A 27,014-nucleotide genomic window follows, 5' to 3' on the forward strand; every position below is an offset into this window, starting at 1 on the left:
GATAAGTATAGACTAGGTCAGGAAACTTCACCACCAGGTAGTTTTTCAAAATATATAAGGATTGGCTCCTATGTGTTCTATCTGAGACAGCCAGCTGAAACCTCAAGACTGATCTGTCTGTACCCAAACTTTATTTGGTGGAAGAAGACAGGAGAAAAATGAGGATAATAAAATGTGATCCTGTACAAAGAAGCAAAATTTATGAGTTTTTAGAAATTTGAAAAATACTGTCACTTCTGTAATTACTGAAATCCTTCCATTCTTTTTTTTTTTTAATTTTTTTTTAACGTTTATTTATTTTTGGGACAGAGAGAGACAGAGCATGAACGGGGGAGGGGCAGAGAGAGAGGGAGACACAGAATCGGAAACAGGCTCCAGGCTCTGAGCCATCAGCCCAGAGCCCGACGCGGGGCTCAAACTCACGGACCGCGAGATCGTGACCTGGCTGAAGTCAGACGCTTAACCGACTGCACCACCCAGGCGCCCCGAAATCCTTCCATTCTTAAGAGATACAGCCCAAACTCTCATTCTCCTGAAGACTTGCTTGACTTGCATCCTGAAATTCCATTTCTTATCGCAGCCCTCCTGGGATCCCTGACATACTCTGTAAAATATTACAGAAGTAGAAATAACATTTTTAGGCCCTTATGACATATATGCTGCCTTATAATTTAGGCAATTAGATAATGTCTTATCTGCTTAACTAGATTCTAAAAAGTTTCTGGGAAGCAGTATCCTTTCCTTTACCATCAGCTCTCTTGTACTCTTTTCCCCTCATTCTCTCCTTTTCAGCTATATTTGATCTACTGGTCTGCATTTGGCAGTTATTCAGTAAGTGTTTGCTGAATGGAGCTAAGGTTGTGTGAATGGAGAGAGCATCACAATAAACTCTGGACACAACAAACGCAAGTAGGACAATTTTCTTTAAATAAACACAGAATTAATGCCACATTCTTCCAGACTGTGGGGTACAGAATAAAAGGATATAGAAGGGGCAATGAATTGTGATCTTTTGTCAATATAGCTGACCTAATTAAAATTTAGATTAATTTACCCCTTCCCCTATATTTTCTCCACTTACTCAGAACTACACTCGACATAGCTTAGTGCAAAATCATTAAAGATTGGTAACTCAGTTTTCATTCCCTGGAATCTATTCAGTTTTCTTTTATATCCTGCTCTCATTATCTATTTTTATCTTTCCAATCCTAATAAATTTATTCACACCAAGGTTTTCAACTAAGTATATTTCTAAGAGTGTCAAGATTTGAAAATCAACACTTCAGGAAGAAAGGAATGCTTACCCCCAAAGGATTTGTTTTTCAGGCATTAGTGAAAAAAATATTTTGAGGTAAAGAGTCCTACAGATGCTTCCTAATGCTTCCTATAATATGCCATACAGATATGTCCTGGAATAAAACTGGATTTGCATTAATATACTTCTTTCTCCCATGGTACATGTGAAAATTTCCTTTGCTCTGATCTAAAATACTATGCAAGTCTTGGAGATTGCTTTCAGCTGCCCCTTGTCCATTTCACAGGTGTACTGCTGCAGGTAGAATATGTTAGGCATCTAATACAGTGTAGTCCTAGGCTCTGGGGCTCTGAAGGTGCTTGGAACACCATCTTCAACGGGTTGTGGCTACAGGTCTGGGCTACAGAAAACCAGCCTCTTTTCACCCAATTATTCCTAACCACTGAGAGGAAATGAAAGTTTACTTATACTTCCTGGCAGAGGACTCTGAGGGGAATGGGGAGTGGGTGGACAGGAAGTGTGAGGTGAGTTATGTATCTTTAAGTTTTTCTTAAGGAGTAGAGTATTTATTTTAATATCAGGGGTTTAAATGTCTGTATATCTAAGAATACTCTAGGCAGAAGTCATCCCCACTTTGAACTCTCCTATTGGGAGCTACCTAAGGGTCAATCTTAGGTAAGGAGTGTCCACTTTGGTACCTGAACACAACAATTGAGGGGCTTAGAGAAAGGATCATGATGAAGATTGTAGTGGTCCACTATGAAAGGGGCCAGAGGGCACATAGTTTCTACAAAAGACTCCATAAACAAATAAACCACGCATTGTCACAAACTCAAAGCTAAGTGCAACCACAGGATTGGAAGACAATGCACTGTCGCCCTATAAATAGAAACAAAAGTTTATTTGCTTAATGTGAAGCTTTGCAGCCTGTATTTACAGCCCATAAAATAGTTCTTCATAATTAATCAGAGATAAAGAGGGAGAGAGAGAGAAAAAGAGAGAGAGAGAGAAGAGAGAGAGAGAGAACAAGCACAGGCAAGCTTGCTAGCTCAAGCTACCGCCTGGAAAACGGAAATGTTCAGTGTGCACAGAGGCTTGCACATTTCACGCTGACATCTCACTACCATGTTTTCCAACATGGTAGTGGTTAGGTAATGCTGAGAATTTTCTTTCCTTCTTTTTTTTTTTTACCTTTGCTATCTTCATTTTTATTTTGGCTTTATTATATTTTGTTTTATTTTTACTCTTTCTTCCCTCCTTGTCTCCCTCCTCCCTCCCTTTCTTTTCTTTTTCTTCTTTATCTTTCACTCTTTCTCTATCTCCTTTCCTTTTGTCTTTCTTTATCTCATTTTTAAGAGGTTGTGTTTTTTTTTTTTGTTTTGTTTTTTGGTGATGGAAAAGGATGTTGGTTTTTCTCAGAACAAGGAGCTGGAATTGAGGTACAGATCAATAGCATCCTTGTTGAAGTGGCTGTCACTTGAATTCCTTGGAAATCATTGGAGAAAACAGAAAGAAACTGAAACGGTAGGCTCCAGTTTTTAATGAATTAGATCTCATCTGTATCTTTTACCATTAATATCTAGAACTGTTCTTTTCACACCAAGTTCTGGGTAATCTGTCAGATCTAAGGGTGGTATGGATATCATGAACCTGGACCATCCTTGTATGTCATTTCCTTAGTATTTGCACAAACAAAAATAATTATACACTTGATTGCTTAATATGGGAAGGGGGAGGTAACTTTTAACGGGGAGAAATTTAAGTTTGACATGGAGAGGTTTTTTCTAATGTGTTTCACTCAATTGATATTGAATAAAATAGCCCTGTGAACATTTGTAATTTAAGCAACTCTATATTAAGTAGAGTTACTTGCAGAATATGCAGGATGTTTTTTATCTACTCTTAGTTATAACTTTTTGGAGGTGATAGTTTCTCTGATAAATGATTTAAATGGTTAGATTTCTGTTATTTTCAAAATGAGCTATGATTAAAAAATAAGAACTATAATGTCTCAGGACATTTACCAACATGAATACATATTCTTATCAGCTTGTAAAAGTTATATATTTTTACTGTAAAAGTGAACTGTAATTAATGTTAAGTGTAAAGATTCTGCTTTCAAAGAAAGCACTCCAGAACAACAACAACAACAATAACAAACAACAACAACAAAAACATGTTTATAATGAGAGAGGAGAAATAAGAAGACAAGAGACTTATTTACTCTGTTTCTCATACATAAGCTTTATCTATCAGAATAATCAGTACATTACAATCAATAATGGGTTAAATGATTTTAGATTAAATTTACATTTTTAGATACTCATCATCAACATATTTTGACAAAATGTAAGTAAAATTGTTTTCTGGTTTGCGTGTTGCTTTTCTTTTATGCTCAAGTAGAAAATATTGAGGAAGGCACCTTCTAACTTTAAACCCAATGATAAGGCTATCAGTAGCATGTAACTTCTAGAAGCTGCATTTAGAGATTTTAAAAAAGGAAAGGATGTATGTCCATGGTGCAACATGACCCAAGATAAAAATCTCAAATGATTTTCTGCTCCTTCCTTTCTCTACTGTCAACAGTGGTGTCCTTGGACTTCATTTTGTTTTTTAATTTCTTTTTCATGGACTTTATTTTATACTGCTCTAATCTTTCCAGGGAAGTAAAAAAGTTATAATTTTATTCAACTAGAGCTAAATTTGTTAGAGAGCTTTGGGTCATTCAGCAAGGAGTATTTCTTTCAGGCAGCTGCTGTAAATATCAGGTATTGTGGCAAAGGCATTAATCTTATAGATGGGATTCAAGTTTTTCATCCCAAGGAAAGATTCCACCAGCCACATTAGTAAATATTTGGATCACATGAAAGTCATCCTCCAGGAACTTTGTATCAGAGGGGGTATTTTTTTATTATAGAAAATATTCTTTGTACTTGTAAACACATGTACTGCTCTCTCTTACTGTATGTTTGCAATAGTTACATTTCTGTGAGACAGGAATCATTTAATATACCAATTCTGTGTGGGCTGGTACAGTATGGTACAGAATATTGTAAAGGTGAATAAATACAAAGTGGGACATTGATTCCTCCAAAAATCTCACTGAATTTTCACCTAGAGACCCTTAGGAATGAATGAACTCAATTTTCCCCCTGTGTACTAGGTAAGTGAAATGAAAAGTAGAAAGAAGCATGCTTTATACCTTCTTTTTATAGATACTATTAGCACCAATCAGATGCTCAGAAACGAAAAGGAAATTAAACTCTTTCTTCTGACCCTTGCCTAATCCTGAAAGAAAGAACTACAGATAGTGCTCTTTCCCTTGCCCATTAAAGTTACATCCAAAAAGCCTTTGTCTTGTGACATAGGTCTAGAGAATCAGTCTGCAGACCACGAGTTAAAGGAAATTATTAGAAATGGATTCAAAACCTGTCACTTACAGGAGCATTGGAAAAACACCTAAGACTCTTTTATGCTTTGAAAAGTGACATAGATTGACAGTTTGCATTTTAAAGCTGGAAAAGCTGAGATTCAGAGAATTGAAGTGACCGAACCAAGTACCTCTGTGAGTCTATGACAGAGAAAAGACTGCAACTTAGGTCTCTGATACCTCATCAGTGCTCATTTTACTTTTTTATTACTGCTGAATAAGGCTTAAGAATTAAGAGACATATGTATTAATCGTTGGGAAATGTTAAAGATGTCCTTTTGAAATCACTCAAGAATGAAGGGGCACACTTCAGGCTTCTCCCAAGGGCCCTGATAATTTAGCAAATTTTGCTTTGCTGGGCTTTACTATGGTTTTCTTGCAAGAATAGGAGAAAATTATTCTACTGTTCCCACAGAAAAAACCCAAAATTAAAATGAATATAAACAAAATGATATAATAAACATTAACACAGACCTGTCCATGTACTGGATGCTTTTGTGAATTATTATGTGCCAGTGCAACAGTTTGGGCAAGCTATAAAACATCAGAAAGTACTCAGGAAGTTCTGAGGTCTAGGATATTCCAAATTTGAGAAAAGAGTAAGATTACAGGGTAAAAATAAAGGTAAAACAGCCTTAGAATAAAGTGTGAGGAAGTTAATATTATAATAATTGGTAGTATGTGAATACAGAAAAGGGTATAGTCATTAGTGCCTTGATTATTACTGCTTATCATATAACAGGATAATATCTGGGACTTGAAAATTAAAGTGGGTTTTCTTGGTATAGTCATTGAAAGATAATCCATAGAGGAGAGTGTGCTTCAGAGGAATAACTTTTACTTGTAGCAATGACTGCCTTAGTATCAGCCAGAAATCAAGATGCAGACAGAGTTCCTGAGAAATCATCAGAAGTACAGGAATTTAACCAAAATCAAGTCTGGGGATGGGTACGGGCCAAGAAATTCACTAAATCTAACTAGCTAGTGAGGAAACAGAAGTTTAAACCATTGGCCATGATCGGCAGGTGGATCATGAAAAGCATGATTTGAGCCCAGAACATGAGCCAATGCTGTCCATTTAGGCTCAAATGTATCTTGGACAGCATAATTAATATCTCACTAGGTACCTAAAATATATGCAATGTAAGTCATGAACTCAAAAAGCCCTTCAATTCCTTCCTTACTTCTTGAAAATATATTCGTTTCTTCCAAAAGCTTTTGCTCAATGCCACACTATTTACGAAAGGGAATGGCAAGGCTTCTTCCACATTCTCAGAAGCAGAAGAGAGCACGTAATTTAGTTATAATTATAGTTACTCAGTTAAAACTCTTTTCAGCTTTACTTGGTACATCATATTCAGATATTTCTCATAAGCTAACAACATATTACCAGATATTTCTTTTTTAAATGTTTTTCTTAAATTCCAGTTACCTAAGATATAGTATAGTATTAGTTGCAGGTATAAAGTTTAGTAATCCAACACCTCCATACAACACTCCATGCTCATCACAAGTGCACTCCTTAATTACCATCAGCTATTTAACTCATTCCTCCACCCACCTCCCCTTGTGTAACCATCACTTTGTTCTCTATAGTCAAGAGTCTAATCCTTAGTTTGTCTCCCTCTATTTTTCCCTATGCTCCTTTGTTTTGTTTCTTAAATTCTACTTATGAGTGAAAACATACAGTATTTGTCTTTTGCTGATTGACTTATTTCACTTAGCATAATAATCCCAAATTCCTTTCATTTCACTGTGAATGACAAGATTTCATTCTTTTTGATGGCTGGGTAATATTCCATTATATATATGAAAATATAATGGTGTGATATATATGCACCACATCTTCTTAATCCATTCATCAGTCAATGGACACTTGACTGAATATACGTATATGTATATGTATATGTTTATGTATGTAGATTGATTTGGGTAGTATAGACATTTTAACAATGTTTGTTATTCCAATCTATGAGCATGGAATGTCTTTCCATGTTTTTGTGTTGTCTTCAATTTCTTTCATAGTTTTTTTTTTCATAGTTTTCTTTTTATAGTTTTTAGAGTACACGTTTCCCCCCCTCTTTTACCAGATATTTCTTATAGGTTAATGATTTATTTTTATACGCTAAAATAATTCTTACACTTTATTTATAGGATAACATTAATGATACTTATTTACTGTTTGGAATATCTACTCATTTTTAGGTGATACAAGGTGACCTGTGAGTTGGTTCTTTATTTTTTCAAGTTTATTTATTAATTTTGAGAGAGAGTGAGCACATATGCAAGTGAGTGGGGGAAGAAAAGAGAGATAGAGGGAGAGAGAGAGAGAATCCCAAGCATGCTCCACACTTCCAGTGTAGAGCATGACGCAGGGCTCAAACTTACAAACTGTGAGATCATGACCTGAGCCAAAATCAAGAGTCCGATGTTTAACTGACTGAGACACCCAGGCACCCCAAGTTCTTTAAAACTGAAAATCTGTTACACTGAGTGGTTCCTCTATTTTGAGTGTGTCAGACCAAATGGTGTGCCAGAAAATAAATGACATCTAAAAGATCGATTGATTTATTATTTATCAAATGTGTTTTTTCAACAGCCATTTAATTCCAAACCTCCAGAAGGAAATGTTTTCTTGACATTTGTGATTGATGTCACATCAATATGTATAAATAGAGACACCCTGATTACAAAGGTGAATAAAGTAGCAAGACAGTGACTACAAACTATAGAAAAAAATTTGTTTTAAATTAAGCTTCACAATTTATGACTTCAAGTTATATTACAAACCTTAGTGATCATACAGTATTGTGCTGCCACAAAAATAGACACATCAATCAATGGAAAAGGATAGAAAACCCAGAAATGAACCCACAACTATATGGTCAATTAAATTTCAACAAAGCTGGAAAAAATATCCAATGGGAAAAAGAGAGTTTCTTCAAAAAATGGTGTTGGGAAAAATGAACAGCAACGTGCAAAAAAAAAAAAAAAAAAAAAAAAAAGAAAAGAAAAGAAACTGGACCACTTTTTTACACCATACACAAAACTAAATTCAAAATGGATTAAATACCTGAATGTGGTAACTTGAAATCATGAAAGTTTTAGGAGATCACACAGGCAGTAACCGCTTTGATATTGGCCATAGCAACTTCTTTCTAGATATATCTCCTGAGGCAAAGGAGACAAAACCAAAAATAAACTTCTGGGACTTCATAAAAATAAAAAGCTGCTGCACAGCAAAGGAAACAATCATGAAAACCTAGAGGGAACCTAAAGAATGAGAAAAGATATTTGCAAATGACATATCTGATAAAGGTTTACTATCCAAAATATATAAAGAAATTATAAAACTAAACCCTACAAAATAGAATAATCCAATTAAAAATGAGCAGAAGACATGAATAGACATTTTTCCAAAGAAGACATACAGGTGGCCAACAGTCACATGAAAAAAATGCTCAACATCATTGATCATCAGGGAAATAAAAATCAAAACTACAATGAGATATCATGTCACACCTGTCAGAATGGCTAAATTCAACAACACAAGAAACAACAGGCATTGGGAAGGATGTGGAGAAAGGGGATCTCTTTTGGTAAGAAGGAAAACTGGTGCAGCCACTCTGGAAAATAGCATGGAAATTCCTCAAAAAGTTAAAAATAGAACTACCCTATGATCAACCTATTGAACTACTAAGTATTTACCTAAAGAATACAAAACTACTAATTCAAAGGGATACATGCACCCTGATGTCTATAGCAGCATTATCTACAATAGAAAAATTATGGAAACAACACAAGTGTCCAGTGACTGATGAATGTATAAAGTGAATGTACACACACGCACACACACGCACACACACACGCCATATGTATATGTAATGGAATATTAGTCATAAAAAAAGAACGAAATCTTGCTACTTGCAATGATGTGGATGGAATTAGAGAGTATTATGCTTAGGAAATCAGTCAGAGAAAGAAAAATACCACATGATTTTATTCATATGTGGAATTTAAGAAACAAAAAAAAATGAGAAACTGACTCGTGTAGAGAACAAACTGATGGTTATCAGAGGGGAGGTGGATGGTGGGATGGGTAAAATAGGTCATGGGGATTAATATGTACCAATTTCAAAATTGGTTATTCTTTTCTTATATTGAAGCCATGTGAACTAAGAAGTAGGGGGGAGTAAAACAGATAAAATAGGGAATAAAGTAGATTAAAAATGGGGATCATAGAAAGCATAGATAAAATACTTTCTCTTCAACCAATATTTACTGTGTTTACTATTTTTCAAGTGTAGTATGGTTAATAATTGGAGTTTTTTTCCATAGGACCAAGGATTTGTAGTTACAGGATGACTGTCACAGGTTCAGAATACAATATATGGCTATATTACAGAGAGAATTAATGAAATCTAATTCACATACTTAAGTTTAGGAGCTCAGTGTTGTAACCATCTGACCCAACCATCAACAGAACTCTGAGAAACTAACTAGATAACTAACTAACTAACAGGTGCAAGGTTTTAGGATAGTCTGTCTCGTGATTATGTGGTTATTCCCCACATCCTCCTGCTCTCTATACCCCACCCTCCATGTCTATGCTTTCTTATCTAAGAGGAAGTAGAGGAAGAACCTTGAGACATGCATCCCTGAACTCTGTTCTAAATTATATTTTCGGCAAGCACGAATCAGAAATTTGAGCTTTAGATTGTACTCTTTTGGGACTGGCTAGGGGTATAAACCTGAATAAAGGAGTAAACTTCCTCATTTTTCAGTTTCACTATTTGTGAGAATAGTATGATTGAGGGCACCTCTCTTTCAGGGGTATTAATCACCATGCAAATACCTAATAGACACTTCTAATTACTTTGTTTAGAATTCTTCCGTAAAATTTGCAAAATGTCATGTGCAATTGGATTGAAATTATACTGGAAAAGTTAGGTTACACCTGCCTTCCACCTGTCAGATTTCTTTCAGCACATGGAAACATTATGCTTGGTCAAACTTCAACCTTAAATTATTTATAAGGAACATGACTGTTATAAGGTTTAAAGATGAAAAAATGAGAAATAGAAATATGAGTTTTATGGTTTAATAAAATAACTGCTTTTAGAAAGGCCATATGGAATGACCCAACCACATTAAAAACTATGCTGGGTTTGTACCCTACATATATGGCAGCTTTCTATAGAGCTTAGTACTTGACTTGCTCAATTTAGCAATCGATTTTATTCAATTTCTCTCTCATTTTGTGTATTGTGTTGCTGCTGACAGTCCACCAGTTTTCAAGTAGAGAGGCATGTCTTCTTTTTCTCTCCAGCATGGTAACTTGATTTACAACAAGGTATTGCTCATCTCGTCACTTTTTCCCTAGACTGATAATGTAGCAAATTGTAGCAGCAGGAAAGGGCTGGACAAAAAAGAACATTTGTCCCATTTTCGTTACTTTATCCAGTCTTGCATGCCAGTGAAAAATGGATGTCTGTATGTCTGTGTTTCTGTATGTAGGAATGGGGATAGAGAGGGAAGAGACAGGAATAGGTGTTGATTTTTTTTCTGCATGTAGTAAGAACACTGGTTCTTACTGCATTGAAGAAACAAAAATGAAGGACATGTGTTTTCAATGATTTACACACTGGTGTCTATTTAAAGATTGCCAGCCCTTAATAAAGTAAACAAAGCTTACATCCAAATGGTCTGACTATATGAGGACTAAAGTATCCACTAACATATTAGAGAGTGTAGAGTTGGAAGTGTGATGTGGATAAAAGAACCCAAAGCTTTTTAACTAAAATGTACGTTCTAGTAGTGGCTTTGCCGTTAAGTTGTTATGTAACTAAGAAGGGATACCTTACTTTCTCTAGCCCTCAGTTACTTTGTTTCTTAACAACAAAGCATTAATATAGATTAATAGATTATTAGTAAATAATTCTAAAATTTAATATTTTTTAAAAAATATTCAATCACTTCTACCAGCAATTGAAAAAAATATATAATAAGGCTTATTGAATTGTCAGCATACTGACAAAAGAAAAAAAAAGAAAAACTGCGTACTGCTCCAGATGCTCAAGACGATTGTGTTGACTGAACTTGTTGAATTATTTACTCCATGTGTAGGCTGATGAGAAAGTTTAGTATAATATATGAAGGGTACAAATTGTTTAAAACCTCTCCCTTACTCTCCTCCCTTGGTACTGTCCTCCGTTTTTCTTGGATCTGTGATGGTTCCCATGAATTATTTAGAACAAGACTACTGGGGGCACCTGGGTGGCTCAGTCAGTTAGGTGTGTGACTTTAGCTCAGGTCATGATCTTATGGTTCATGGGTTTGAGCCCTGTGTCAGGCTCTGTGCTGACAGCTCAGAGCCTGGAGCCTGCTTTGGATTCTGTCTCCCTCTTTCTCTGCCCCTCCCAACTCGTTCTCTCTCTCTCTCTCCCTCTCAAAAATAAATAAACATTAAAAAAATTAAAAAATTATAAAAATAAAAGACTCCTGGGAAAAACTCCTGGGAAAATGGTCTCAGTGAAGTTTGTGCATAACATCTTCTACTTCTTGGTCATGGATACATTAGCTTAAATCCACTGATAAAATCTCAGTCTTTTTGAGCTTAAAAAATAGAGACACTGTCTTTATTTCGCTTAGCATTATATCCTCTAGGTCAGTTAATGTTGTTGCAAATGGTAAGATCACAGTATTTTTTATGGATGAGTAATATCGCTTTCTATACCTTTTTTTAATCCATTAACTAAGGATAGGCACTTGGGTTGCTTTCATATCTTGGCTATTGTAAATAATGCTGCAATAAACATAGGGGTATATATATCTTTTAGAATTAGTGTTTTCTTTTTCTTTGGGCAAATACCCAGTAGTGGAATTATTGTATCTATTGTAATTATATTTTTAATTACTTCAAGGAATTTCCACACTTTTTTTCACAGTGGCTGCACCAATTTGCAGTCCCACCAACAGTGCTCAAGTGTTTATTTTTTTTTTCACATCATCACCAACACTTGTTATTTATTGTACTTTTGAGTTTAGCCATTCTGACATGTGTAAGGTGATATCTCATTGTGGTTGTGATTTATATTTCCCTGATGATTAATGATGTTGAGCATCTTTCCATGTGTCTGCTGGTCATCTGTATGTCTTCTTTGGAAAAAAGTTTTTAGGTCCTCTGCCCATTTTTAACCAGATCATTTTTTTGTGTGTTGAGTTGTATAGGTCCTTTATATATTTTGGAAATAACCCATTATTATTCATATCATTTTCAAATAACTTCTCCCTTTCAATAGGTTGCTTTTTTGTTTTGTTGATGGTTTCCTTCACTGTGTGCAAGTCTTGTATTTTGGTGTAGCCCCAACAATTTAATTTTGCTTTTGTTTCACTTGCCAGATGAAACATACCTAGGAAAATGTTGTTATGGCCCATGTCAAAGAAATTACTGTCTATGTTTTCTTCAAGGAATGTTATTGTTTCAGATCTCACATTTAGGTCTTTAATCCATTTTGAGTTTATTTTTGTATATAGTGTAAGGAAGTCGTCCAAATTCATTCTTTTTCATGTAGCTGTCCAGGTTTCTCAACACCATATCTTTCCAAATATATATTCTTCTCTCCTTTGTCATAGCTTAATTGATAATAATGTGTGGATTTGTTTCTGGGCTGTGTATTCTACTCCACTGATCTCTATCTATTTTTGTCCCAGTACCATGTTGTTTTGATTATTGCAGCTTCCTAGTATATCTTAAAATCTGGGATTGTGATATCTGCAGTCTTATTCTTCTTTTTCAAGATTGTTTTGGATATTTGGGGTCTTTATTGGTTCCATGTCCAATTTTAGCATTATTTGTTCTAGTTCTGTGAAAAATACTGCTGGTATTTTTTATAGGAAGTGCATTATATGTATAGATTTCTTTGGGTAGTATGGACATTTTAACAATATTTATTCTCCCAATCGGTGAGCAAGAAATATCTTTCCATTTCATTGTGTCATTTTAAGTTTCTTTCATCAGTATTTTATAGTTTTAGAGTACATATTTCACCTTCTTGGTTAAATTTGTTCCTCGGTGTTTTATTATTTTTGATGCAATTGTAATTGGGATTGTTTTCTTAATTTATCTTTCTTCTACTTCATTATTAGTGTACAGAAATGCAAAAGATTTCTTTATATTAATTTTGTTTCCTGCAAATTTGCTGAATTCATTTATCAGTTCTAGCAGTTTTTTGGTAGTATCTTTAGGGTTTTCTATATAGAGTATCATATCATCTGCAAATAGTGCCAGTTTTTTTTTATTTATTTTATTTTATTTTATTTTTAACATTTGTTTATTTTGGGGACATAGAGAGACAGGGCATGAACGGGGGGAGGGTCAGAGAGAGAGGAAGACACAGAATCTGAAACAGGATCCAGGCTCTGAACTGTCAGCACTGAGCCTGACGCGGGGCTCGAACTCACAGACTGTGAGATCATGACCTGAGCTGAAGTCGGACGCTTAACCAAGTGAGCCACCCAGGCGCCCCAATAGTGACAGTTTTACTTCTTCCTTACCAATTTGGATGCCTTTTTTTCCCCTTTTCTGATTACTGTGGATAAGATTTCAAGTACTATGTTGAATAAAAGTGGCGAGAATGGATATCCTTGTTTTGTTCCAAATATTAGAAAAAAAACCTCTCAGTTTTTCCCCATTAGGTATGATGTTAGCTGTAGTTTTCATTATATGGCTTTCGTTATGTTGAGGTATGTTCCCTCTAAGCTTACTTTGTTGAGGGTTTTTATCATGAATGGATGCTGTACTTTGTCAAATGCTTTGTCTGCATGTATTGAGTTGAACATATGGCTTTTATCCTTTCTCCTGTTAATGTGGTATATCTAATTGATTGATCTGAGAATATCAAAACACACTTGTATCTCAAAAGTAAATCCCCTGATGAGGAGTGACATTGAGCATCTTTTTATGTGCCTGGGAAGGAAAAAAAAAGTTAGAGAGGGAGAGAGCCAAACCATAAGAGACTCTTAAAAACAGAATAAACTGAGGGTTGATGGGAGGGTGGGAAGGAGGGGGGTGGGTGATGGGCATTGAGGAGGGCACCTGTTGGACTGAGCACTGGGTGTTGTATGGAAACCAATTTGACAATAAATTTCATGTTAAAAAAAAGTAAATCCCACTTGATCATGGTGACTGATTTTTAGCAAAATATTTATTTATTTATTTTGGAGAACACAAGTGGGGGAGGGGCACAGAAAGGGGCACAGAGGATCTGAAGCAGGCTCTGTGCTGACAGCCTGACAGCAGTGAGCTCGATGTGGTGCTTGAACTCATGAACCACAAGATCATGACCTTAGCTGAAGTCAGATACTTAACCAACTGGGCCACCCAGGTGCCCTAGTGACTTTTTAAAAGGTATTATTGGACTTGGTTTGCTAATATTATGTTGGAGATTTTTTCATCTAGGCTCATTAGAGATATTGGTCTGTAGTTTTATGTAGTGTATTTAACTGTTTTTAGTATTAGGGCAATGCTGGCCTTATAGAATGAATTTGGAAGCTTTCTTTCCTCTTCTATTTTTTGAAATGCTCTGAGAAGTATAGGTAGTAACTCTTCTTTTAATGTTTGGTAGAATTCACCCATGAAGGCATCTGTTCCTGGACTTTGTCTGCTGGGAGTTTATGATTACTGAGTCCATTTCATTGCTAGTAATCTGTCTTTTCATTTTTTTATTACTTCCTGATTCTATTTAGAAGCGTTATTATTTGCATGGATTTATACATTTCTTCTAGGTTGTACAATTTTTTGGCATACATTTTTTTGTCATGTCAATACAAATTCTTTCTATTTCTCTGGTGTCAGTTGCTATTTCTCTTTCTTCATCTGATTTTATTTATTTGCCTTTTTTGTGCCTGGCTAAAGGTTTAACAATTTTTTTTCAGTCTTTTCAAAGAAACAGTTCCTAGTTTTATTGATCTGGTTTTTTTTTTTTTTTTTTTTTTTTTTGGTTTTTGTTTTTTGTTTTTTTAGTCTCCATGTCATTTATTTCTATTCTAATCATTATATTTACCTTCCTTCTACTGGCTTTGGGCTTTGATTTTTTTTATTTTTCTAGCACATTTAAGTGTAAGTTTAGGTTATTTATTTGAAGTTGTTTTTATTCCTTAGGTAAACCAGTGTTATTATAATCTTCTTTCTCACAACAGCCTTTGCTGCATCCCAAAGATATTTGACTATTGTGCTTCTATTTTCATTTCTCTCCATTTGTTATTTTATTTTATCCTTGATTTCTTTAAAAAAAATAATGATTATTTAATTTTGAGAGAGAGAGATAGAACATCAGCAGAGGAGGGGTAGAGAGAGAGGGAGACACAGAATCTGAAGTGCAAGGCTTGAACTAATGGACCATGAGATTGTGACCTGAGCTGAAGTTGGATGCTTAACCGACTGAGCCACCCAAGTGCCCCTCTCCTTGATTTCTTGGTTGACCCATTAATGGTTGACTAGCATTTTATTTAGCCTCCACGTATTTGTGTATTTCAAGATTTTTCTTGTCGTTGATTTCTAGTTTCATACCATTGCTGTTGACAAAGAATCAAGATATGATTTTGACTTTTAAAAAAATGAGGCTTTTTTGTGGCCTAATATGTGATATATTCTGGAAGATGTAGAATATGCACTTGAAAAGAGTGTGCTGGGGCGCCTGGGTGGCGCAGTCGGTTAAGCGTCCGACTTCAGCCAGGTCACGATCTCGCGGTCTGTGAGTTCGAGCCCCGCGTCCGGCTCTGGGCTGATGGCTCAGAGCCTGGAGCCTGTTTCCGATTCTGTGTCTCCCTCTCTCTCTGCCCCTCCCCCATTCATGCTCTGTCTCTCTCTGTCCCAAAAATAAATAAACATTGAAAAGAGTGTGCATTTGACTGCTTTTGAATAAATTGTTCTGAATATATATTAATTCCATCTTTTCCAATGTATCATTCAAAGCTACTGTTTCCTTGTTGATTTTCTGTCTGGATGATCTATCCATTTTTTTAAGTGGAGTGTTAAAGTCCCTTATTGTATTATAGATTTTTGCTTTTATATCTGTTAATACTTGCTTTATTTCTTTGGGTGTTCCCATTCTGAGTCCATAAATATTTACAATTGTTATATATTCTTGTTGATTATTTCATGATTACATGAAAGAATACTTTGTTTTTTGTTACAATCTTTGTTTTAAAGTCTATTTTGTTTGATATAAGTACTGCTACCAGTTTTTTTCCCCTTCCATTTGCATGATAAATGTTTTTACATCTTTTCACTTTCAATCTGCAGATTTCTTCAGGTCTGTCATGAGTCTCTTGTATGCAGAATATAGATGGATGTTGCTTTTTTGTACATTTATTTCTCCCTGTGTCTTTGCTCCATTTAGTGCATTTATAATCAAAGTAATTATTGATAAGTATGCACTTACTGCCATTTTGTTACTTGTTTTACAGTTGTATTTTTTCTCTGTTCCTTTTTTTCTTGCTCTCTTCCCTTGTAGTTTGATGGCTTTCTTTAGCGATATGCTTGGGTTCCTCTCAGTATACTTTTTGCAATTCCATTATAGGTTTTTTTATTTGTGGTTACCATTAGGTTTATATACAACACCCTATGTATATAGGAATCTATATTATGTTGATGGTTGCTTAGGTTTAAAACCATTTTAAGTAAGCACTAAATTTTTACTCCACCCTCCATGTTATATATATAGATGTCATACTGTGTATCTTTTTATTATGTGAATTAATTGAATGATTTTTGTTGATATAATTGATTTACTGCTTTTGTGCTTTAACCTCCACACTGGTTTTATAAGTGATCAATCTATTACTTTTATTATGTTTCTATGTACTTATAAAGATTTTTCCTCTTCTAATTTTCTCCTGATTATGGCATTTTCTCTCCACTCAAAGAATTTCCTTTAATGTTTCTTGTAAGGTAAGTTTAGTGGTGATGAACTCCTTTAAATTGTGTTTGTCTTGGAAACTCTTTATTAAATTATCCTTCTATCTTGAATAGTAGCCTTGCTTGATAGAATTTTTTTCTGCAGTTTTTTTCTTTTTTTACAGTTTCTTATTTTTTTTTTTACAGTTTTTTTACACTTTTAAAATATCATCCCACTCCCTGAAAACATTTCTGCTGAAATATCAGCTGACAGCCTTATGGGGTTTCCCTTTTATGTAACTGTTTTTTTTTCTTGCTCCTTTTAAAGCTCTCTATCACTGCTTTTTACCATTTTAATTATTATGTGTCTTGGTGCAAACCTCCTTGGCTTCATTTTGTTGGTAGCTCTCTGTGATTCCTGAATCTGGATATCTGTTTCCTTCCCCACATTAGGGAATTTTTCAGCTTTTTTTTTTTGTCAAATTAATTTTCTGTCCTTTTATTCTCTTTCTTTTCCTTCTGGAATCCTTATAATTCCAATATTATTACAACTTATGAAGTTATTGAGTTCCCTTAACCTATTCCCATTTTTTATTAATTTTTCTTTGCCATTTAGCTTGGTTAGTTTCTATTAACTTGTCTCCCAGGTCTCTGATCTGTTTTCCTATTTCCTCTACTATATATTCTCTCTAGTGTATTTTTAAGTTCAGTTATTGAGTTCCTCATCTCTGACTGGTTCTCTCTCTCTCTCTCTCTCTTACATTTTCTGTCTCTTTGCCTAAGGTCTCAGGCATATTGCCAATCTCCATTCCATTTAACTCCTTTGCTGTGATTTTTCCCTGCTCTTCTGCTTGGAACATATTCCCCTGTCTCCTCATGTTGTTTAAATTTCTGTGTTTGTTTCTGTGTATTAGGAAGTTCAGTTATGGTCTGATCTTGACAGTAATGGCCTTATGAAGATGAGGTCCTGCAGTGCACTGTAGGGCAATGTCTCTTGGTCACTGGAACCAGGTACTTCAGGGGTGTCTTCTATGTGTGTTGCATGCACCTTACTATGGTGGTTGAACTGTGTTTGCCTTAAGTCCAGTAGGCTGTAAGGGCCTACTTTGCCTGTTGTAGGCAGGTTTTTGTCCTTGTACTTTGGAGGGGCCAGTCTAGGGTTGCCTTATTATTATACTTGGGTCAGACCAGATGCCTGCTTTTTTCTGGGGCTGCTTTTGCACTGAACTTCAGAGTGTTCTCCTTACATTGTCCCCTGAGAAGATTTACTTGATGGGTGGAACCTGCAGTCAGACCTAGATGTTTGCCTTCAGTCTGTCTCTTGGGGTTGCAGTGACCCCAAATTAAAAGGGCTTTCTCTTTGTGAAGTTTTGTTGGCAGGTGGAGCTGGCAGTCAGACAAGATATCTGTCCCCATCCCACTGCTGAGGCCATGGTTGGGTTGTGTGTGTAGTTATATTTCCTTCTCTCCAGGGCAGGATTCACTTTGGAATGATTACTGTTGAGTGGGTTGGACTGGATAGGCAACTATGCAGAACATGGGGATGGGGCCTGCAGTGTTTGCAAACTAGGTGAAGAGTGTTCAAGTTGGTTTCAGCAGGTATCTGGCTAGTTAGGTTGGCAATGGGGAGAGAAGTCATGCCCACCAGTTATTTTGTCTTTAAAGTATTTTAAATATCCTTGTTACTCCAGTACATGTTCTGAAATTAGTAAATAAATCTCCTTCCCATATACTTCAGGCACTTTTTAAACTGCTGCTTCTATGTTGTATCTTTCAGGGTGGGTTGTTTATTATACTGTCTCTTTAATAGCTGGGATTCAATTTTCCCTCTGGCTCTTCCACAGTTAAAAATGCTGATTTTTAAAGCACCCAGAGTTAAGCTGTTCTTAGTGTAAAAGTGCAAATTTAATCCCCACTGTTTTTCAAAGCCAAATGTTATAAGGATTCATCTGCCCAGTGCAGGTCCCTTGTATCTAGGGTGCCTGCTGTGGGGCCTATTCCTCTTCTTTTCCATGCTTGTGGTGTCCCTCCCATGTGTGGTTACTCTGACCAGGAGTTTGGTTCATAACCACATTTCTTTCCCTACTACCATTTTTATGTGATCTCTTCTCTAGGATTAACTATGGAAAGTCTGTTTTGCCAAGCTTTGGGTTGTTGCCTGGGTTAGATGCACTGGTGTGGCTATTTGGCGTATTCCTGGGTGGAGGTAAACTTAGGATCCACTTATTCACCTTCTTCCCAGGCTAATCAAATCAAGCTTTGTACTAGTTTTAAACTGTGAGAACTCAAAGGAACTTCAGGGATGATACAGTCTAACTATTAAATTTTACAGATGAAATATTGAGGCCCAGAGATAAAAGTAATTTTTCCAAAGTCATTTCACCAATTAGTGGTAAAGTGAAGACTAGAAGCAGGTGTCCTATGTCTATGACTTGTATTTTCCCCCCTATACCCTGCTTTCTCTCAGCTTAGTGTCCTGTCTTGGGAGTTGAAAAAAACCAGAAAGTAACACAGAATACTTTTAGGGCATATGATTTTTCTAGAAGAAATTGATGAAGTGACCCCCACCATCTTTTTGATATCTTACATGATTCCTGCCCATGAAATATAATAAGTAAAAAGATTTTTTAAAAGTGCCTGAGAATATTCACCACTTTAGTTAAATCTGTTTCTGTCCAGCTGGATTTGTCTGGTGATGTTTATGATTACCCTGTAACTCTGCTCAGTCACTGAATTCTGTCCCTGTGATATATTGTTCTAGTTTGTCTTCACATATCTGTCTCACTCCAGTAGTATTTGGATAGTCCTGGCTATGCCTTCACATACAACAAAGGACCAGTAGATTTTTTCCTAGCCCCCATGACAGACTACTATGGATTCTGGGCTCCTGGGAATGCCTTTGGCTTACACTAGTCTATTTTATCCTCACTGCTATTTTTTCTTCATCAAGTCTTTTTAAAGCATTTATTGAGAAGTCCTTGTATACCAAACATCTTATTTAGCCTATGTTGGAGGCCAGAAGAAAAGGACAAATGATATGTATTGGCATCTATTATGTGCTAAGCACTGTCTTACTGGATTTTACTTGGGATATTTCAGGTAATTTTAACAATACACCCCAGGAGTATACATTATTGTACTCATTGTACAAGAGGAAGAAACTGAGGTTAGGGTAGGGAGAAGAACAGAAAGCAAGTGGTTCAAGATTTCCCAACTGAAGCTGGCATTTTAACTCTAGTCACTTTTAAAGGAGACCCCTCCCCAAGAAGCTTGGAGTCTAGATGAGAAAAGGTTCTTAAAAGGATTAGATCAATACAAATTTGTTTAGGTGGAAGCTATTATGTTGGTTGCCTGCCTTCTATGTTTCCTGCCCACTCCTCTCTTTTGTAGAATTCTCTGCCAACACTTATGATATAATCTGGATTTTCTATTCCGTTCTATTGATGTATGCATCTATTTTTGTGCTAGTACCATACTATTTCGATTATTACAGCTTTGTAATATAACTTGAAGTCCAGAATTGTGATGTCTCCAGCTTTATTATTCTTTTTCAAGATTGTTTTGCCTATTCTCAGTCTTTTATGGTTCCATATAAAAGTATTATCTAAGGACAGGATCTAGCATTTGTCATTAAAATCCAAAAATGAGATCCCATATTTTAGATTAATTGCCCTCTCACTGGGATATCAAATGTCTCATAGACAGGTTTTTAGAGTAATTATTGAGAGCTATATGGGTATATTTTAGGGTAATCACTGAAAGCTAGACAATCTCTTCTGTTTGTCACTTGCATTTTAATATTTAAAATCTTAAAATTTAAATTATTTTTAACAGGATTTTTATGCAGTTTCTAAAGACCTCAAATATCTGCTGAGAAGCTTCCATAATATCCGTTTCTTCTTTAACACAAAATGTATAGATTTTGAATAATGTAGTGCAGAGAAAATGGCCTTAAGATATACGATACAACTAACTATGGAGGAAAAAGTACTAAGCATCAAGTACAAAAAAGCTGATACACTGAGCTGAAAAGCACAATGCAAAACAACAACAACAAAAAACAAACAACAACAACAACAACAACAACTCTATTGTCCATTACATATGATATGGAAAGACTGAGTTTGTTTAGGGTACTGATATTCCCCAGGAAAAGCTGCCAGTTTTAAGTTCCTGGACTCCATCTTTAAAGGTGGAAGTCTGGTATTCCAAGTCTATGTGTCCTCAATAAGGAATATGTCTCATTGTTAAGAAGGAGGTTTGGCCCCAGCCAACAAATAGGAAAGAATTTGTAGTTTCTTTTTTCTTAAAGAAGCACTTTTTGGCAGCTCTGGAAATCACACCATATTAGGTAGCCACCTACACCCAAAATGAAAGCCAACTCTGGAGTGAGGCCCTGGAGACTGGTTTAATTTTCCACTCCACTCTTGCTCTTTTTACCAGACCTCATAAAGTTGCTTTATTCCTCCACTTTTGCAGCCTATTAATCCTGTAAAGTAGTGGATATAAAACACTCTCAAAGAGAAAATTGCAAGAAAAGGACTGCAAATGAAAACAGCCAGAAGGACTTGGTTATCTTGGATCTTAGTTTATTTTATATAAACTTGGAAGCTTTTAACTTTCCTTAATAAAAATTCTCTTTTTGTCCAAATTCTGATGTCTGGTCTGAAACTCCAGATGAGCATTTAGAAGAGTGGAGGAAAATCCCCAAAGCAATGTCAGCACTGAGAACAGGAAATACATACAGTTTTCCCACTGTAACATAACTTGCGATTTTCTCATCACATTTACAAAGTGAATAATTTCAAATATAATATTTAAAATAAAACTCAGTGAAATGGTGAGTAATTCAAACCAAAATTTAGGATACATACACCCTAGTGGTAAAAATAGGAGACACTGATAGCTAGATAGTTGGCTACATGTAAATTCTAAACTGCTCAGTGTTTTATAATATCTATCAAAAGTAATGTACTGCTTTCTCTTATATTTTAATAATGTATAAATAAAGACTTGAGACCCACTATGAACCACAAGTTAAACAGTAGTCAACAATATGAGGCTATATGCAAATTGTTTGTAAAATAGCATACCATATATGAGACATAAAGGGATTCTCTCCCATTGTATTAAGCTCTGGTCTAGATGTTCAATAAACATGGTTGAATCAAATTGAGTTCCTACTACACGAAAAGTAGCCAGGCACTTTAGGGGTAAAGGGTCATATACATCAATAAAAAAATAGTGTTTGTTGGTAATGAGCTAACAATTTTGTGGAATGAATAAGAAAGCATATTTCTAATACAAAGTGCTATAGGAGTTCACAGGTGAATATAATCATAATCAGGCAGAAGATAATGAAAGATTTCATGAGGAAGTTGACATTTTTTTTTGAAGAGTGGCCTTGGAAGATAAGCAGGATTTCAATAGGTAAAGATGGGAATATATCACTTTAAGCAGATGGAGAACTCAAGAACCCAGGCAATGGAGATAGGAAAGCACAGAGTATCCCTACAAGGACCTAGTATTGGTATGGAACTTAAGAAAAATACTGTATTGATATTGAAATTGCCCTTTATAACTCAAGGAAGACTCTCATATTTGAAAGCTCTTGGATTTGTTTCTCTTGCGATCTTGTTAAAATATAGCTACCTTGTCTCTGTCTTTTGGAAATTAAGAATTGTTCCATCTGGGGGTCGCCTGGGTGGCTCAGTCGGTTAAGTGTCCAACTTCAGCTCAGATCATAATCTCAAGGTTCTTGAGTTTTAGCCCCACGTCAGGCCCTCGTCTGTGCTCAGCTGTCAGCACAGAGTCTGGAGTCTGCTTCAGATTCTGTGTCCCCCTCTCTGTCTGTCCCTCATCCACTTGCTCTCAAAAATAAATAAACATTAAAGATAGAATTAAAAAAATAATGTTCCATCTGGAAATATTCATTTTTAACATGCACTCCAGTTTTCCCAGAGACCACATTTTGAGAAACACTGGTTAAGAAAAAGGGAAAGAATAAAAATAAATACCTTTATTTTCTTTTTAATTTTTTCATGTTTATTTATTTTTTGAGAAAGAGTGTGTGAGCAGGCAAGGAGCAGAGAGAGAGGGAGATGCAGCATCCAAAACAGGCTCCAGGCTCTGAGCTGTCAGAACAGAGCCTGATGAGGGGTCAAACCCACAAACCACGAGATTATGACCTGAGCTGAAGTCAGATGCTTAACTGACTGAACCACCCAGGGGCCCCTAAAATAAATACCTTTAAATCACATGTATAAGACCAAGTCCCTGAGAGGAACTGTATAAGAACAAACTTACATGGTTTAATGGATAGTAGACACAAGGAAGTGGATAGTGGCTATATTACTTGTTAATTATCAGTGCAAATTTCATAGCCTCTGGGGTCACCAATAACGTTTGGTGTGACTTTGTCTCCAGGATATGAAATTATTACAAATTAGGATATCTGAGGAAAGGCCATGTGACTGGGCATGACTTACTGGTAATGTCAGATTAGGTAATGTACTCCTTGCTGTCTCTGGGTAATTAAGAGTACTACTCAGAGCAGAGTAACAAGATACACTATCTGTTGAAGAGGAAAGGGGCTTTAGATCTCAGCAAATACATTTATACCCAGCTAAATGAAAGAATTTCCTGGAAAAATGGCAACGCTCATAATAACTGCATTGTCTGTCCACACACAGTTATTTCCCCCCTTTATGAAGTTGGCTTATGAAAGAATCATAGGAGGTACCAAATATGAGAAGTTGGAAACCTAATTGGATGTGGTATCCAAGCAGAAAACCCCTCTTTAAAATAAAAATTCTATTTTAACTTTCAGTGGGGCAGAACTGGTGAATTCCCTAGGAGAATTATCCAGGCAAAGACTTTCTAAAGTATTTGCTTACTGTGCTGTAGTCAGCTCTTTACCTAGATGCAGTTGTCAGACACATTTTATGGAAAGATTATAAGCTTTTTGACTTCAAATATTTTCAAAAGTTAGAAAGAATCCCTGATATTTGCTCTGTGTGCTAATAAGAATCAGGAAGAAGTTGTTTCACTCTCTTCCATCTAATATTTGTGATTACTTATGTATCATAGTGGCACAGTTGCCTCCCACACACATGTACACACCTTATTCAGCCCCACATTATTTGCAGTCACTTAAAGCACTAGGTCTGCCTTTTCTTGGCTTAGTACAGTATATATCTAACCAGAATTCTAAAATAAAGTTGGCTTTTGAGTAAGTAGTTGCCTATGACTTATGATTGGACGGTTGCTGGGCAGAACTCCACATCCCAAAATATAGTCTTCCCTTGTCACTAATAGGTCTCAAAGACCACCATTAAAAATTAGGTCATTTGGTGGTTTAATATTTTTAATAATTTACTTTCTTTTATTAAAATACAGAAATACATTTTGATGGATAAAAGTCTAGCATCTTCATAGATAATAGTAACTTATTCAAGGACGTCTCAGTAAAATAACACAAAAAGCTATCCCTGATATTCATTTGAGTTATGTTTTTCCTGGATAAGCAAAGACATAGTATTACTGGAAAATACACTTGAACCATATCGTAAGTGAAATTTAATGAATCTTCAGGTTTGGATAAACATAAATATTCATAAATGAAAATAATATCTTCCCATGAGAACTCCATATGAAATAGTTTCTGACCTGCAGATTGCTGTGAAAGAGGACAGATTTAGTCCATTAGTTCATTTTTTATTTCTTTTTTTCATTTTTTTTCCATTTTTTTTCTTTTTTACTTATATCAGGAAGTAAGTAAAATTAAGGAAGAATAAGCTCGTGAAAGCAAAAAAAAAATAATAATTTGATCAAGGAGTCTGGCAAGTTTCTTCAAATAAATACCTCATTCAAAACTGGAGTCTGTTTCAGTGACTGTTAAATATGAATTTTTTCCTGAGAAAGGAAAATCTCAAAAAAATAGTGGCATGCTCTGAAAAAAAAATGCCTCCTTCATTTTTTTTTTTTTTTGTATTCAACACTCTTAGATAATGGACAATTTATATTCATTATGGAACAGCTAACTAGGGCTTTTTCCATGATGGAAAACCTTTTCAGTCATCCCAGGTAACTTTCCCTATTAGAAAATAATGGTATTTAAACAAAGGGTAAGCATCATCAGCTCTCCCAGAGGAAGCCAGAGGAATTTTAAGGGAGGCATTCTATTCAGGAGCATTTCAAGGTTACAGGCTAGGATATACATATGAAAATGCACTAAAATGTGGGCAGTGAGGGAATGACCAAAAGGAAAAGTATAGACTTCAGAAGGGTAGTCATGACTTTAAGTTCGCTTTACTTAAGGAAAATGTTCTGAATATTTTAGTTGTTTCCCCTCTTTTGTGCTTATAGACTACATTGTACACTGCCTATGAACACATATTTTTTTTAATATTGTGTGGCAATTATCATTCTTCCTCACTAGAAAAATAAGGTCCAAGAAGACAGAGATCATGTACCTTGTTCCACTGTCAATATCCCCAGTACCAAAAATAGTGCCTGGCAAATGGTAGATGCTGAGTAAATATTTGCTGAATAAATATTTGCTGAATCCACCACATTCTAAACATGGCTCTAGGTGTTCCAGGGGATATAAAGGTGTTTAAGACCCAGCCCTTCACTTCAAGGGATTTCTGGCCTCATTGTGGTAAGGTGGGATTGGCAGGGGAACAGAGGCATAAATAAGACACAGACACAAATTACTAACTAAAAAGTAGATAATGTTAGGTACTTTGAGAGAGATATAAATGAGTATTTAAAAAGGGGGTTAGCATAACAGTGTTGAGTTCATCACAAAAGTGTCCACGAAGAACAGGAAATTTGAAAAAGGCTTTTACAAATAGGTAGGACTAATATTCAAAAAGAAGATATTCCAGGATGAGTAGCATAATGTGCAAATGCTTGTGGGGGAAAAAAAAAAAGGTCAGTTTGAACAGTAAGGAGTTCCTTTCGGCTGGAGTGTGGATCATGCCAGGAGAGTAATGGGAGACAAAACTCTAAAGGTAGGAGGCACTGTATTTTAAGGAGGCCATTGACTACAAGGCTATGCACGTTGTGATTTGATGAGCAACAGGGAGTCATTAATGCTCTTTAAAAAGTACATTTCAGAAAAACATCTGATGGCATTATACATAATAGATTAGGAAAAGATATGGGATAGGGAGACAAATTCAGTTAATGAAAGCCTGAACTAGAGTAAAAACAATGTGAATTTTAAAAATGAGATGGTTGTGTTAAATAATGCAATTGCAGAAAATAGTAATAATATCAGTTATAACTCATGTGTTTATTGGGCACTTATTATGTACTAGACACTATGCAAAATAGATTCCATACAATAGCACAATTAATTCTTACACTGACTCTATAGGTTAGGTACTATGATTATTCTGATTTTGCCAATGAGAAAATTAAGGATCAGAGAGGTTTAGTCATATACCCAAGGTCACATAGCTCTTAATTGAAAGATCAGAAATTTAAACCTAGGTCAGTCTAACTTCTAAACATACATTAATTCCCCCCATAGTATGCTATTTCCCCCTTAGAAACTTGTTTGGAAGTGGAGAATAAGTGACAAAGAGTCAATGCCTCCAAGACTTTTAGACAACCTGGGAAAATATTGATGAACTTAGCAATAAGGAAACCTAGAGAAGAATCAGGTTTGAAGTTTTGAGAGATGATAATTTTTGTTTGGGAATGTTGATTTTTATATTCAACTAATTTTTATTACTGTGACGATTTCATTCAACTAATACTGAGAACTTACTTTGTGTTTTGCACAGTCTTTGGTTCTAGCATACAGCAAAGTAGACAAAACATAAGAATCCCTGTCTTCATGGACTTTACATTCTAGTAGGGAAAATATATAAAAACAAAATAAGTAAAAAAAAACATAAAGTATGTTAATTATGAATGAAAATGAATAAAATAAATACTGAAAGGAGATGCGGAATGTTGGAAGAGAACTGCTGTTTTAAGTAGAAACATCAGGGGAAGCCTCACCAAAAGGTAACATTTAGGTAAATATCTGCAGGAGATAAATGAATGCAACAAGTAAATAACTGGTCTAAAGCATTTCAGGCACAGGGAACTGCCAATTCAAAGGCTTTGAAGTAGGAGTTTACTGGTCTGTTCACCTAACAGCAAGAATGGCAAAGTGGCTGGAGCAGAGGGCAAGAGAATATTAGGAGGTGAGCTTGATATGTAACGGGGACCAGATCATGTAAGAAGATGTAGGCCATTGAAAAGAACTTTGTTTTTTCCTCTGAGAGAAAATGTCATTAGGAGATTTTTTTCCAAAGAGGTGACATAATCTGAAAAGACATATTCTGAATAAATAGTAAAGATCACTTGCATGTGTTGAATTTTGAAGTGATAATGAAATATTCAAGAGAAGAGTTCTTATGTATAGTTGG

The 27,014-nt window shown here is 35.5% G+C and overlaps 1 protein-coding gene across 1 annotated transcript in view; it reads left to right on the forward strand.

Moving 5' to 3' along the window:
- The first annotated feature begins 2,324 nt into the window (after positions 1-2,324).
- GPR174 (G protein-coupled receptor 174) overlaps positions 2,325-27,014 on the forward strand; it is a 29,082-nt gene continuing 4,392 nt past the window's right edge. Inside the window, exons 1-2 of the mRNA XM_045471634.1 lie at positions 2,325-2,406; positions 2,657-2,779. The gene's annotated coding sequence lies outside the window, so the exon portion shown is untranslated. The remainder of the gene's footprint in view (positions 2,407-2,656; positions 2,780-27,014) is intronic.

The sequence above is a fragment of the Leopardus geoffroyi genome, chromosome X (assembly GCF_018350155.1).
Source record: "Leopardus geoffroyi isolate Oge1 chromosome X, O.geoffroyi_Oge1_pat1.0, whole genome shotgun sequence".
In the NCBI taxonomy this organism is placed as follows: Eukaryota; Metazoa; Chordata; class Mammalia; order Carnivora; family Felidae; genus Leopardus; species Leopardus geoffroyi.